Source organism: Aptenodytes forsteri, unplaced genomic scaffold, assembly GCF_000699145.1.
Source record: "Aptenodytes forsteri isolate BGI_AS27 unplaced genomic scaffold, ASM69914v1 Scaffold15, whole genome shotgun sequence".
Classification (NCBI taxonomy): domain Eukaryota; kingdom Metazoa; phylum Chordata; class Aves; order Sphenisciformes; family Spheniscidae; genus Aptenodytes; species Aptenodytes forsteri.
This window is the reverse complement of record NW_008795129.1, coordinates 8,445,446-8,458,894: the sequence shown is the minus strand read 5'-3', so window position 1 is coordinate 8,458,894 and position 13,449 is coordinate 8,445,446.

Genomic DNA, 13,449 nt, shown 5'->3' with positions numbered 1-13,449 from the left:
CAGCCGGTTTCTTATTGTGCAAGTATAGCATTTCATTGCACCACATAAGGAATTGGCGTATTTTTAGAACAGAATTGGTAATCCTTAACGTAGAAGGGCGTAAAGGCTCATTAGGTGGCTCCCTGTGCTGTTTCTTCCTAATTTCAGAAACTGGGCATTTTAACAGCTCCTCCGAGTATAAGGCCATATTCCGTCCTGGTTCTCTGCTCAGTATTCCTTCTGGTGTCAGTGGGAGTCCCAGACAAAAACTAAAATAAAACCTTCTATTGTATATACATTGATACTTTTTAAAACGTTGTTTAAAAAATCCGTTTCTTTCAGCGAAGTCTATGTTACTTGCGGCTGACTGGTTGTCTTCTGCAGTTGTAATGGATTTTCTAAACTCCCTAATCATTTTGTTTATGACTGACAGAGTATGTAAAGTACTAAAAGTATTACAGAAGACAGTATTGAAGGTTATTAATGGATACTGCTGGTCCTTGATGCTGCTTAGTCATGTTGATGTCTAAGATGGAAAAAACTGTTAATGGAATTGTATTGTATTCCTACAACTACTTCATTATATTTTTAATGGAGCACAAATATAAAAGAATATACACTCCTCTTCTCTGGAAGGGATGTATAAAATACATTCAGAATACCTGATATTACACCATGTGTAGCTTTTTTTTGTTTGTGTGTTGTATGTCTAGGACTTTTAGGTTTTTTGTTTCTACTTATTTTCTGTTGAAAAAATATTCCAAAATGCACTCTTCCTACTAAGAATAAAATTCAGTAAGGAAAAATCTCGTTCGGTAAGGTAACAAAACAAACAGAAATAGGGACAAATTGTAGTATTGGTTTGGAGTTGCATTTTAATTATAACTTCTCTTAATTCTCTTATTTTATTTTTAAACTTTATTTGAAGGGGTGATAACAGCCATTCAAAGTACACTTGAGGATGGGAAACAATTATTAGCATAGTTAATAACATGTGTGATATGCTTTGATATGTTCTAGTGGGAAGCTAAATATCTAACAGCTGTATTTATGTATATGAGCATTACAATAGATTGTGTTAGTATTCAATGGAAAATAAAGAATATTTAAACCATAGAAGTAACAAACAGTCCTCAGACTGTTGCTGAACACTACTGATAATAGCACCAAGAGAAAGCAGGGAAGTCAGGATGCCCAAAATGTTACAACTAGGAACAGAATATAAGCCCACAGCAAGTCTCCAGAGTCCGGAATTCTTCCCTTTCAAGGAAATATTTTCCTTACCATGAAACAAATAATATGTTCCTCCGCAGCGGGGACCCCTGAAAATCCAGACGATCACCCAGTTCTTGCAAAATAGAGCGAGAGGCTTACAAACTTAATGCGCTACATCCGTGATTTCCATCTGTGGCAATTTTTCCTTTTGACATCTCCCTGTTACAACAATCTCAGCAGCGGTGACACGAATGGAGCGGTAAGCAGGCCATCACCCACCGAAAAGGCCAGGGCCCCGCCAGAGCAGGACAGAAGTTAAGCCAGGTTCAGCAGATGGAAAATCCAAACCCAAACACTCAGTGCGCCCAGCTGTTAATGCCTCCCCCGCTGCCTAGCAGGCCTTCTCTCCAACTTGTTAATGCGTATTGCAAACACTCGCAGCTACCTTTCATATGCCTGCAAGCCTTCCCCTCTCACTCTTGCTGATCTGGAGACCTGGGCGTGGCAGTAAAGCTGTGATTTAGACTCCTGTTGATTAGAATGGCTAAACATGTTTTTGTGGTCGGGAACCAACCGTTAAATGCTGAGGTCTTGGGGAGTTTGATTCCTCAAGACCGAGCTGCGGTACGCTGCCTGACTTACTGCTAATGGTAACTTTTCTTCATGACCGATGACTCTGAATTCTAATGGCTGGTGTTACAGCCATGTCTCTGTCTATGGTCCACTTACACAAAGTGCTCAGAGGCCAGTCTAACCCTATTCCCATTCAGGAATTTTCCTGAAATGAACTATAGCTACAAAGACCTCCAGTGTGCTATACAGAAGTGGTGTTGTATTTGTGCTTTGGGACATTGAATTTCTCCAATTAGTTATGCTAGTGTAATACTTCTGTCTTCGAATTTGTTACAATAGAAAGCAATTTGCCCCCAAATATGCATATTTATATTCATATAATTGTTTATTTATTCTCCAAATAAACTGAAGTGGATGATGGCAATAATTATGTTACTATTCCCAATCTCTCATTCATTAACTCAATTTTTGAATTCTCAAAAGTTGTTTTCAACTCAGCCTTACTTTATGCTTCCTACTGAATTATTTCAATTGAAAAAGGACTTTCTGACCCATTCTCACTTCCTGTTCGAAGGCCTGGATAGCGACAGCAGTATGTTAGCAAGTTGTCAACCTGCCCAGATGGTGAATATCCAAGAAAGCTGAAAGAGCTTCAGAATAAACAGGCTGATCTGCTAAGAATACACAGTCCTTCATTAAAAACCATTTATGTGCAAAAGAACTGGAAGTAACAAATATCATGTCTATTTTTATAAAAAGTTCATGGGATAATCAGCGGAGTTTCAGACCAGTAAGATCCACATTTATATCTGGTCAAAAACCTGAAATGATAATCAAAAATGGAAGTGTAAAATTTCAGGAGAAAGTAGGTAACTAAACAAGCGGGACAGGCTGACTAGTGAAGCTCAGGGTCCAGAAATGCAAAATGTTATACGTAGGAAAGAAATGCTTGCAAGGTTTAAAATTAGCAGTAAAGAAAGGCAACTTGAGATTGTTGTGAACAACTCAGCAAGATGCTGATCTCAATATACAGCTACAGGAAAAAGCAAATAATGTTACAACATGTGCAGGATAGTAGGGAGAATACAATACTACATGTTACGGCAAATCAATGCTGTTGCCTTATCTGAGATACTGCATGCAGTACTAATGTAGTCATCCCAAAAAACACACTGCAGAACAATTAAGGACTCAAAGAAATGTGGTAAAACTCACTGAAGGTGTGGAACAAGATGACACTTGACTTCAGCACACACCAAGCCATAAACCAAAATACTCTCCCCCAAATTAAACCGTGGCATTCATTGCAATAGGCAGTCGGTCAGAACGAGAACATGGCATTCAGAAAACTGTCAGACATGGACAAATTACATAAAAATTGTACTTCTATTTTTTTAGTACTTAAAATAATTTCTAGTTATTAGGCAAGAGGAGGATCTTTGCACTTCTGTCAGAAGCATCTGGCTGTAGCCATTCTGGACAAGAGGACAGCCAAGCAGCTGGATAATGAATGTGCTCCAGTGGCATTTCCTATTTTCAATCCTTGAGACACATTGCTCAGAAATTAGCTCAACTTTGTTGCTGAGATTCACAAAATAAAATATGTAAGATGTACATATGAATTAGCTGTTCAGAAGCATTTACAATACTGAGAACACGAACACTGAAAAAATCTGGAAGATACTGGCAACATATATTTCGAGGATGTCAACAATTAGAAGATTTTGGCAACTATTTGCGAGCGCTTGAAAATGTAATTGCACAACTTTGGCTGGCTTCAGCTATGTAAGTCCTGACAGACATAGATTCCCTTGGGAAGAACAGAACTCAGCCTTTTTATAAGCTTATTATTAAGAGTTGAATATTAGAGCTGTAGAAATATTGGTTGCAAAGTACCTTATGATTAACCAGGTAATAGCATTGTCCTGTGAGGGAGTAATTTCTAAAACACAAGGACAGATCACCAATTTGGGAAAAAACCCCAAACAAACAAAGAAATAAGCAACCCCAAATTTCACAATTTCTGAATAACTGTGAAATTTGAAAACCCTATCCTGCTCCCTTTTGTCCTCCGTATACAATAACATAATGATACTGCCCATTCAGGAAGAATACCAGTAAATATGTTGCTCCAGAGTGCAAAACAAAGGAAGAAAAAGGACGAAGCTAGGACAGAAACAATAGTTTGTGGTCAGGAAATCTGTTTGGTTTTGGAAAGTTTAATTGCACCTGTGAATGTCTAAATTTTCCGATATATAGAACATTACTGAAAAGAGAACATCCTTTTAATGTTTACATTTGGAGACATTAGCTACCTGGATTATAAACTGCAAACACCAATAAAAATCCACTGCTTTTAAATAATCCATATGCACTGGCATTAGTCCAGTCTTAAACTCTATCTCTAACTTTTTCTTAGCATTATTTAACATAACAATAAACTCACTTCAAGGCTGAGACCAAGAAAAAATATCTGGTACAGCAGCCACTAGGAAAGCTCTGCCTTTCTATATAGGGTTCTGGAGTACATCAAACTGCAACAGCAGTACGATAATCATACTGTATTAGCTTGAACCAAATAGGAAATCGATGTTTGTTCCAGAATTACAACTCATTTCAGAATTTCTATGAAGTTATTTTGAGAGCAGTGACACTATCAAAGGATCTAAGAATAAGAAAAAAGGAAGCTAACTGCAACCGCTTCTCAAAAAATCCTACTACTGGGGTGGTTGTGACTGTTGTCTAAAAGTATGCATAAATGTAACTTGGTAAAATTGCAAAATAATCAGTTAATTCAATAACATGAACTGCAAAGTGTACCTGGCAAGACTATTACAAATAAACTATGCTACAGTGATATCACTGTATACAACCAGAGCTCTCTTAAGCCAGTAAATCGCAAAGTTCTGTTTCCCTGTCTGAGAGTACCTTGTAGCCCTCCTTGTGCCTGCACAAGGAACAGGCAGCCCAGAAGCCACCCTTGGAAGAAGGGAACAAGCTCCATGTATGCCTCAACAGTGACAATTTCCCTGACGTACAGCCACAGACCGAGGCACTCCTCCCAGAGACAAGGACAACTCAGCAGGGTCTTGAGGACGCCAGCTCTTGCATTTCTGAATGTTGTCCGTTTTGCCGGTATTTCAGAGGGAGTAATCAGCTTGCATGTGGCATCAAACCCAAGCTCACTTAGTGTCCACTTGCTGGGGAGCCAGGAACAGATTGCAGAGACCAGCACGCTCTGCAAAAGCTTGGTCAGCCCATTCCTGAGGGGCTGCCACACTGGCACTGTTAGCAGGATCTGAGCTAGCTGAGGTTACAGGGACATAAAAATAACCATTGGGAGTTAGACCAGGGTTCATGTGCTCCAATGTCCTGTCTACTTGGCCAGAAGCAATGCTTATAAAAAAAAAGAGTATGGGAAATACAGCACGATGATTTTCCAGGATATCCTCTCAGCCTCCAGCAAGGAAGGAAAAGAATCCATGCTTCCTGCTGTAAGGAAGTATTCTTGTGGACAGCAAAATGCCTAGAATCAGTACATTCTGCATGCATGGCAGCAGCAGGGGTTTTTTCTATAATGAGCAATGCTGTTCTGCATTGCAGCTCCTGGAGGTAATGAAGGAGCACTGACTTCACTTAAGAAATAACGAAAACAAAAAAGACCCCACCTATATCTGTGACTCTGACAAATGGAAAGGGTTTTAAAACCTGTGTTGTAAGCTATTCCTCCCATAACAACAACAGTTAGGGTTGCATATCGGATCATTCCCCTCTCAACATACCAGTACGAGCAAATTGAGAGGAGCAGACATTGCACTAGCATGTCAGAACAAGATGAGAGGTGCACAGGCTGAATCATGTTAGTGTTTTATAAATACCATATGTTTATCTAAATACAGAACATAAATATGTTTTATATAAGTAATATATCATTCATCTATATAAATATATATATGTACTATAGAGTCCCAATACACTAATACTGATCCATCACCTGTGACAAGGTTATGTACATTGTATGTAATTTTTGTTCCGAGGAAAAGTAGAAGCCAAGGAAGAATAATCTCCTTCAAGTAAGGCACATAAACGAATGCTTAATAATTCATAGGAGTTGCAAGTAAGGAAGTTTCCCCCTTCCTGCCCTGCAGAGCAGCCCCAGGCAGATAGCTTACAGAATAGGAAACGTACTGTGTAAGTGCCAAGAAATGCGGCTGATTGAAATAGTTCCCTCCCCTTCCATGAAGATAAACTATACATTCAGTCATTCCTATTGCTGCAAAAAACCAGTTAAGGTGACAGTGAAAAAATATAATTGAACAAATTATCTTCTTTTAACAGCCACAAAGCCATTATAGAACAGAGCAAAACAAATCAAGCAAAAATGATCCGTGGCAACTGTGAGCTATTTCCACTTTCCTCCACTCCTCCTTGGGAGCTCTGACACTCAATGGCACTCAAGCTGTACTTCTGCTATCTGGTTTTTGTAGTGCACTGCCTGCCAGAAAAGAAATCTCCGGAAAATCACCACGAACTTTAAAGTTACAGAATTTTTTATTTCTCTTTCTCTGCTCTCCACAGCGCTGACTGCTATGAAGAAGGAAGAAAATACTTTCCCTTGTCTACTACTAATTCTCTGAGTAATTTAGAAAGAGCATGTATTTCATGATGACATTATTTCTCTTCAAGCATGTTGCAGAATGGTAACTGATACCTGCTGCCTACTCCTCTTTTCTCTGTCTACAGTTGAAAGAGTATCTGCCCTTCCTTCTTCCAAGACCTTTGGCTTTGGTAGCTGCGTTGAACAAGCTTATATAGTAATCTCTGCTATATGTAAGTGGCAATTTGCACTAAATAACAGGACAAGTTCCTAGGCGATTTCCAAGAACTCCTCCAAGAAAGAGGTGGAAAAAACCAAGTAAAGTTATCAAAATTGCCAAACACGATTTTCTAAAAGATCCAGAAATTGGGATGGATTTGGGAAATAATTGTAAATTAAAAAGATGTTGGGGGCTGAAAATGTCAAAACATTAAATTTAGATATTTCCAAAATAAAGCATTTTATTTTGGAAATATCTGAATTTAAGCAGCTACCAGGAGGAGATGCTTACCAGGAGAAGCACCTACCCAGGGCAATGCATAGATAAATGCATGCTCATTTCTTCTCTTCTATACATCAAATGACATCAATGTTTGGGGTTTTTTTTCTGCATTCCTTGATCATTTTATCTTATTTTCTTTTTGTTCACTGTGCATTTCTGTAGGCACTGGATGATCTTACTCTGTATGAGTAAAGAGTTATTCAAAGGGAACAGAGCTTTAGTTAGTTTTATAGCTAATCTCATAATGCCCTGCATTCCTAGCAATAGTACTGACACATCAGATCAGAAAGCACAGTAAGGGAAAGGGAACATGCCAAGGTTGCAAGCTCGTCACTGCTTAAATGGCACCAATAAACAACTGAAAAAGGAATGATGGGAGTTACTGTGTTACAGTAAATCCATGTTCCTCTAGTATAAAAAAAAAAAATTGTATGCACTTTCCTGGAAATTTTTTACACATAGTAAGGACTCAGATACCCTAACCAATCAAATGAAACAATGTGCCTGAATAAACCACCACCCACGCTTCTTTTGCCAGAGAAGAGACTTTTCCAAATTCAGGCTTTCACATTGGTTGCTTTGCCAAGTTTATATTCAAAATATAGATTCTCCTAAAGAAGTGGAAGTAATAGCCTTGACAATGTATGTTTTATCAAGCACTGCTAGTTTTAAACATGTAGGAAATTCTGTTCATTACCTTCACTGTGTCACAGTATAAACTAAGTACCTACACATATATGTGTATGCACCTGAGATACACCTGAGAGAGAGGCACACAGGGTGTGTAAATATAGTTACAGTTTAAAACCCTGTTCATTGAGACTAACTCAGTAAGTTTTGCCTTTTTAGCATGGTATACTCGTTACATGATAACATCAATCTGTTGAACTTCACCCCAGTGAGACAGCACGTGCTGCTGTTTCCTCTGAGTACCAGGGCAAATCCCTGAATGCCACCTGCCACCGTGCTTTACAAAACCTACAGTGGTTTGGCCTGTGGCAAATACATTTATGATCAGCAGTACTGCCGGCCTGTGGCAAATACATTTATGATCAGCAAAACCAGTACTGCTGTTCATTTTCTTGTCTATCAGTGAGCTACTAAAGTTCACTCTATTGGTTTGCTTAGACGTTTATGTTCTTCAGTGTACACAAAATGATAGAGAAAGAAAGAGAAGGAATCAGATGGCTTTTTTATTAAGAGATTAAAATAAAAGATTTTTTGTCCAAGATATATTGGAATAACAGCCTTTTCCACGTGCCTAAAGAGAATGAAAAAATGACATAATATTTTTAATTTAAGGATCACCATCTAGATTTGCGTAAATTCTTCAGAAGTTTATGTGAAATGCAAGAAAGAAAACACTAAGCTTACAGTGTTCAGTGTACATGGAAAATTATTTTTAACTTATCCTCCCATGAATACTAGCTACAGAGACTTGATTGCTTAGCAAGCGCTGTAGTTAAGCCATCTGAGGATAGACGCAATCCTGCATGACCTTTATGTGACCAAACTCAACTAAGCAGCACACCTTTAATACTGGATTGAAAGCACACTAACAAGTTCAGAAGCAGAATTTGAATATTGTCCTGCTTATCCATTATTTTTGAATTCTTCAGAAGTAAAAAAACCCCCAACTTCCATTCTGAAAATCACAGAAGGTTTTTTTTACATATACTCCTTACTCCTACCTGAATGTACTTGTCTCAATACTTTCAGTCTCCTGAACAGCAACTGCTAATAGTGCAATCTGAAAAACGCAGTTAAAAAGAGCCCCAGGATCTCTCCATTATATTGACCGTAATTGCAGGATTCCCTATTATTACAATGTTCTAGCCTATCTCCTATTGTTATAGTGCTATTCAGTACAACCACCAACTCAGGAGGAAGAAAACCGTGATACTCTGAACACACTCTTTGACACAAGATTAAACATTTGTACAACAGTTGTGTATATATATGTGGAAGCAATTTGTGGTGATGGCAAAACTGAGTATCATTCACCATCCACCTTAACAGGGAAGCTGAAAAATATGGGTCTCTTCTAGCACATAAGATGGACGTAAAAACCACTAAGACATGCACTGGAATTTTGATGGAGTGGCAGCAGCTCATATGGACCACATCTTCACTGGGCTGCAAGACTGCAAGGGCTCATTCATTTTAAACATAATTTTTTAATTTTTTTTTTACTGTGAGGCTGACTGTACACTGGCGCACATTGCCCAGGGAGGTGGTGCAGTCTCCATCCTTGGAGATATTCAGAACCCCAAGGGACACAGTCCTGAACTCTAGCTGACCCTGCTTTGAGCAGGGGGGGTTAGACTAGACAACCTTTCAAGGCAACAGATGTGCTCATCAACCTCAGCCATTCTATGACTCCCAAACAACTCTGGGTTGACCAGAAGTTTGAATGTATGACCGGGACAATGAAACTCCTTGGTGCTGCAATAATCATCTGTTTTATGGCATTCGGGTGCAGAGGTAAATGGTTATTACAATGCACTTAAGAGTTGGATCCATTTCACAAGCTGATAAAGTAATTCCCATCTATTTTTTGTTAAACCTTCTCAGAAGGAAAAGAACAAATGCAAGTTTATTATTTATTGTTACTTCCTTTGCACTAGCCTATATTAGTTTTAATGAATTTATTGCTAGACAACTTAAATCCCAAATTAAGATCTTAAAAGCGGTTTTACAGAATTAGCATTTTTACAGAATAAAAGCCGTCATTACGGATTTCTGTTTTGATTTAAATCCTCTACTATTTTTATAGCTTAAGTAGTACATAATGGCACAGCTACGTTAAGATCTAACTGGGATAGACATCACCAGGGTGTTCCATGTGCAGTACCCAGGAATCCAGCCTGCCGTCTTTTCCGCCTGGGCTCTGCAGAACCCTTAGTGCCGCCCTTAGGTGAGGCGAGGAAGGGCTAGTTCAACTCCAGGGCTCCCTGGGTTTAGCTCTCACTAAACCCCCAGGAAGCAGCAGTGTTTCAAAAAGCTTATTAGTGTATCTCAGTGGTCGATAAAAGAAATTGTATGATAGTGGATAAAGTTCTTATAATCTCATAGAAAACTCCCACGGTTCTCTCAAAACTCAGACAACCGTTTTGTCATTTGTGCCTGTTTCTGTTAGAGTTTCTGAAAAGCCACTCTGAGGAGTCGGAGACAGCACCTGCAGGCAGGGAGATGGAAACCAAACACCAAAAGATCCCTCACCAGGCACACAGACCCAGACCAGTGACTCATTACAGTACTTTACTAAGTACCTGTCAGGTCTGTATCTCAACTTGCAATGAAGCACTGGCTTGTTCCTGGCATTTGTAATGACAAAAACTGTCTAAATTCTGGATGAGGATGAGAATACTCCTCCTTTGAAAAGAGTAACCCAAGAAAACTCTGTGTGTGCAGAGTGGTGACTACACAGGAGAAGGTGGCTCCCTCTCTGCGCTTATGATATTATGGAAACCAGATAAATGCCATTCTAGCTGGTGCTGCAGTTTAATTTTCAATGGTCAAATTGCCCAAGTTCACTAAAGCTTTTTCTTATGCACTTTGCACTCAGGGAAGATACTATAGGAGGTCCTTACTGCTCTACTGTTGGTTGCAAGCTGGCGATGTGCTGGAGAAAGGAACAGCTAGTTCTGAGCACAGTATTAGGCAGACAAGGCTTAATCTATACTTGAAAGGGCTGCATAAAACATTGACCTATCACATTCATGCAGCTCCTTAATTTTCCAATCTAGGGCAGCGTGACTAAATTACATTTGCCTACTGGTTAGTTTGGGCAGCTGCAACTGCTCTGTCATTTTGGAAGTGCTCTCCTTACTCAGAGAAGAGGGTTGTATTTTACAAGCAGAACTTGGAAGCTCTCAAGCTGAGACAAGCCTGGCAGTTCTATCAGGAGCAAACAGAACACTTTATGTATCTTGGCATAAACAAACACTGCCCTTAGATGTTCCCTTTCAAAGCCAGACATGGGGGGGCGCAGACGGGGTTGTTGCAGAGTCTCTTTGAAACTCTACAGCACAGTATTTGGTATTGTGGCACTTAAAAATTTTACTTTGGGTTTCATAGTGGCAGTATTATAAAATAAATACATAATCTGCATATTTTAACAAAGTATATAAACAAATAGCCAGAAATCGTAAGAACTCACTAAATTTTGTTCTGCGTCTGTACTACGGATTAAATGTTTAGGCTCTGGTTTTCTTCACTGAAGACTCAAGCTAGCCAGCTGCTTCTGCTGTTGCTGGCCTCAGAGGTAACTCACCTAGTGACTGTGAAGATGACCTTTTTGTGGGTGCGTGCACTCTGCACGCCTGCTTCATGCTCGCTGGCCAGGGGACGTGCCGGGTCTTCCTCCTAGAGACCTGTGGGATTGCCACCCCAGGATGGCTGGTGAGAGGCTGAATTTCCACTGCTGTCTTTCACCAGAACTTCTCTGGGAAAGGACAGCTCTAACTTTGTCTTGGCGATTCATGGAACAGTGACCTGTAAAAGCTGCCCTGGAGTAGAGAAAAGTGTATGTTTCTTGGGAAAGCAGTGGGCTGCCAGGTTTATTTGCACCTCCCTCTCTAAATTAAATCAAACTCTGAGGGATAGGGAAGTGCATCAGGCAAAAGGACTGTCATGGTTTAACCCCAGCCAGCAACTAAGCCCCACACAGCCACTCGCTCACTCCCCCCTGGTGGAATGGGGGAGAGAATCAGAAGGGTAAAAGTGAGAAAACCTGTGGGTTGAGATAAAGACAGTTTAATAGGTAAAGCAAAAGCCGCGCACGCAAGCAAAGCAAAACAAGGAATTCATTCACTCCTTCCCATCGGCAGGCAGGTGTTCAGCCATCTCCAGGAAGGCAGGGCTCCATCACACGTAACGGTTACTTGGGAAGACAAACACCATAACTCTGAACGTCCCCTGCTTCCTTCTTCTTCCCCCAGCTTTATATGCTGAGCATGACGTCATATGGTGTGGGATATCCCTTGGGTCAGTTGGGGTCAGCTGTCCCGGCTGTGCCCCCTCCCAACTTCTTGTGCACCCCCAGCCCACTCGCTGGTGGGGTGGGGTGAGAGGCAGAAAAGGCCTTGACTCTGTGTCAGGACTGCTCAGCAGTAACTGAAACATCCCCGTGTTATCAACAGTGTTTCCAGCACAAATCCAAAACACAGCCCCATACCAGCTACTGTGAAGAAAATTAACTCTATCCCAGCCAAAACCAACACAAGTAACTTCTTAATTAAGGGTGTCTGGGAAATTTTGCTGGCCTGATTCTCCCCTTTGTGAGACATGCAGCTGCCATTGCATCTCCACAGAGGAAAGATTTAGTAAAGCTTTCAATATAGACATTGTAGAGGACTATGCTGATAGGAGCTTTAAGAAAAGTAGTTTATATCTAGTGCAGCAGATGATATTTACTTATTTTCTTGTTTTATAGCAAGAGGAGTTCAGATAATGTAAATCTTTAGAAAGAATTAATCCTGATTTCAACACAAACTTTTAAATTGATTTCTCTTTTTTAATAATTGATATAACACAGCTAATTTTTAGTTAAGAATAATTTGTGAAATAATTCTGGTCATATTAATCAAATGCTAGCTCCGAGTTAATGAAATACTTATGGCCTCTGGTGGGTTAGCATGGACTATAAAGTGTGCTAAATCAGAGACAAGGAAAGCTTGAAATAGCTTTTATGAGCTGGCTTGAGGGAAAGCTTTAAACGGTTTCTGTGAATTAGCTCGTATTTACCATTTAGTACTCATTTCACTAAAGCTATAGATTACATTTCCCCTTGTTAAGAATAAAGAAATAAACAGATTAATTTCTGCAGCTAAAAGATCGGTGTGAGCATAAATCTCTTCTTTGAATAGAAATTCCTATTTTAATTATTGATAACAGCTCAACTTGCTCAAAAGGGAAGAATTTTAGCATTTGAAATTTATTCTGCTGCTTTCTCTCCACACTCTTTGATGTGTAAGGAAAAGGGGCTACTCTGTGTTTCTTAGCACCAGCTCCCCTTTCCGATTCCCCTGCCCAAAGACATAGGCGGCATTGTTTTTTTAAGGAAAACATACCACGAGAAGGTGGTTAAGCGATTTTTGTACCCTACTAACAATCCTGTAAGGCTTTTCATATGCACACAGAATGACTAAAACGCCCACCAGGTTCCCAGCTCCATTTTGACCTCTATGAATGCGGTTGGTGCAGGCAGCAGCTCTTCCAGAGATGCTGCTGCTGCCGCTGCTGCCACTGCTCACTGACATGGCAATTAAACGTTAATGGGCCCATGAAGGAAAGCCGAGCTATTTAAATCGGTGAGGAGATTGGACCAGTAAGATTTCAAACTGTGACACACAGAATATGGAGAAGCTGTAATAAGAGCTCAATTATCTCCGTGCAGATGCTGCCTATGAGCAGGCTGATGAGCCGATACCGTGAGGTACCAGTCCCACGTACAGTAACAGCTATATACTTTTATCTCAGGCGCTCAGATGACGCAACAACGCCCCTAAAATAACTTTGCGTCATCCCTTTCCAGTTTTATTTCCCTGCAAGCGCACCGCCTCAGAAAGTTCAGCAGCAG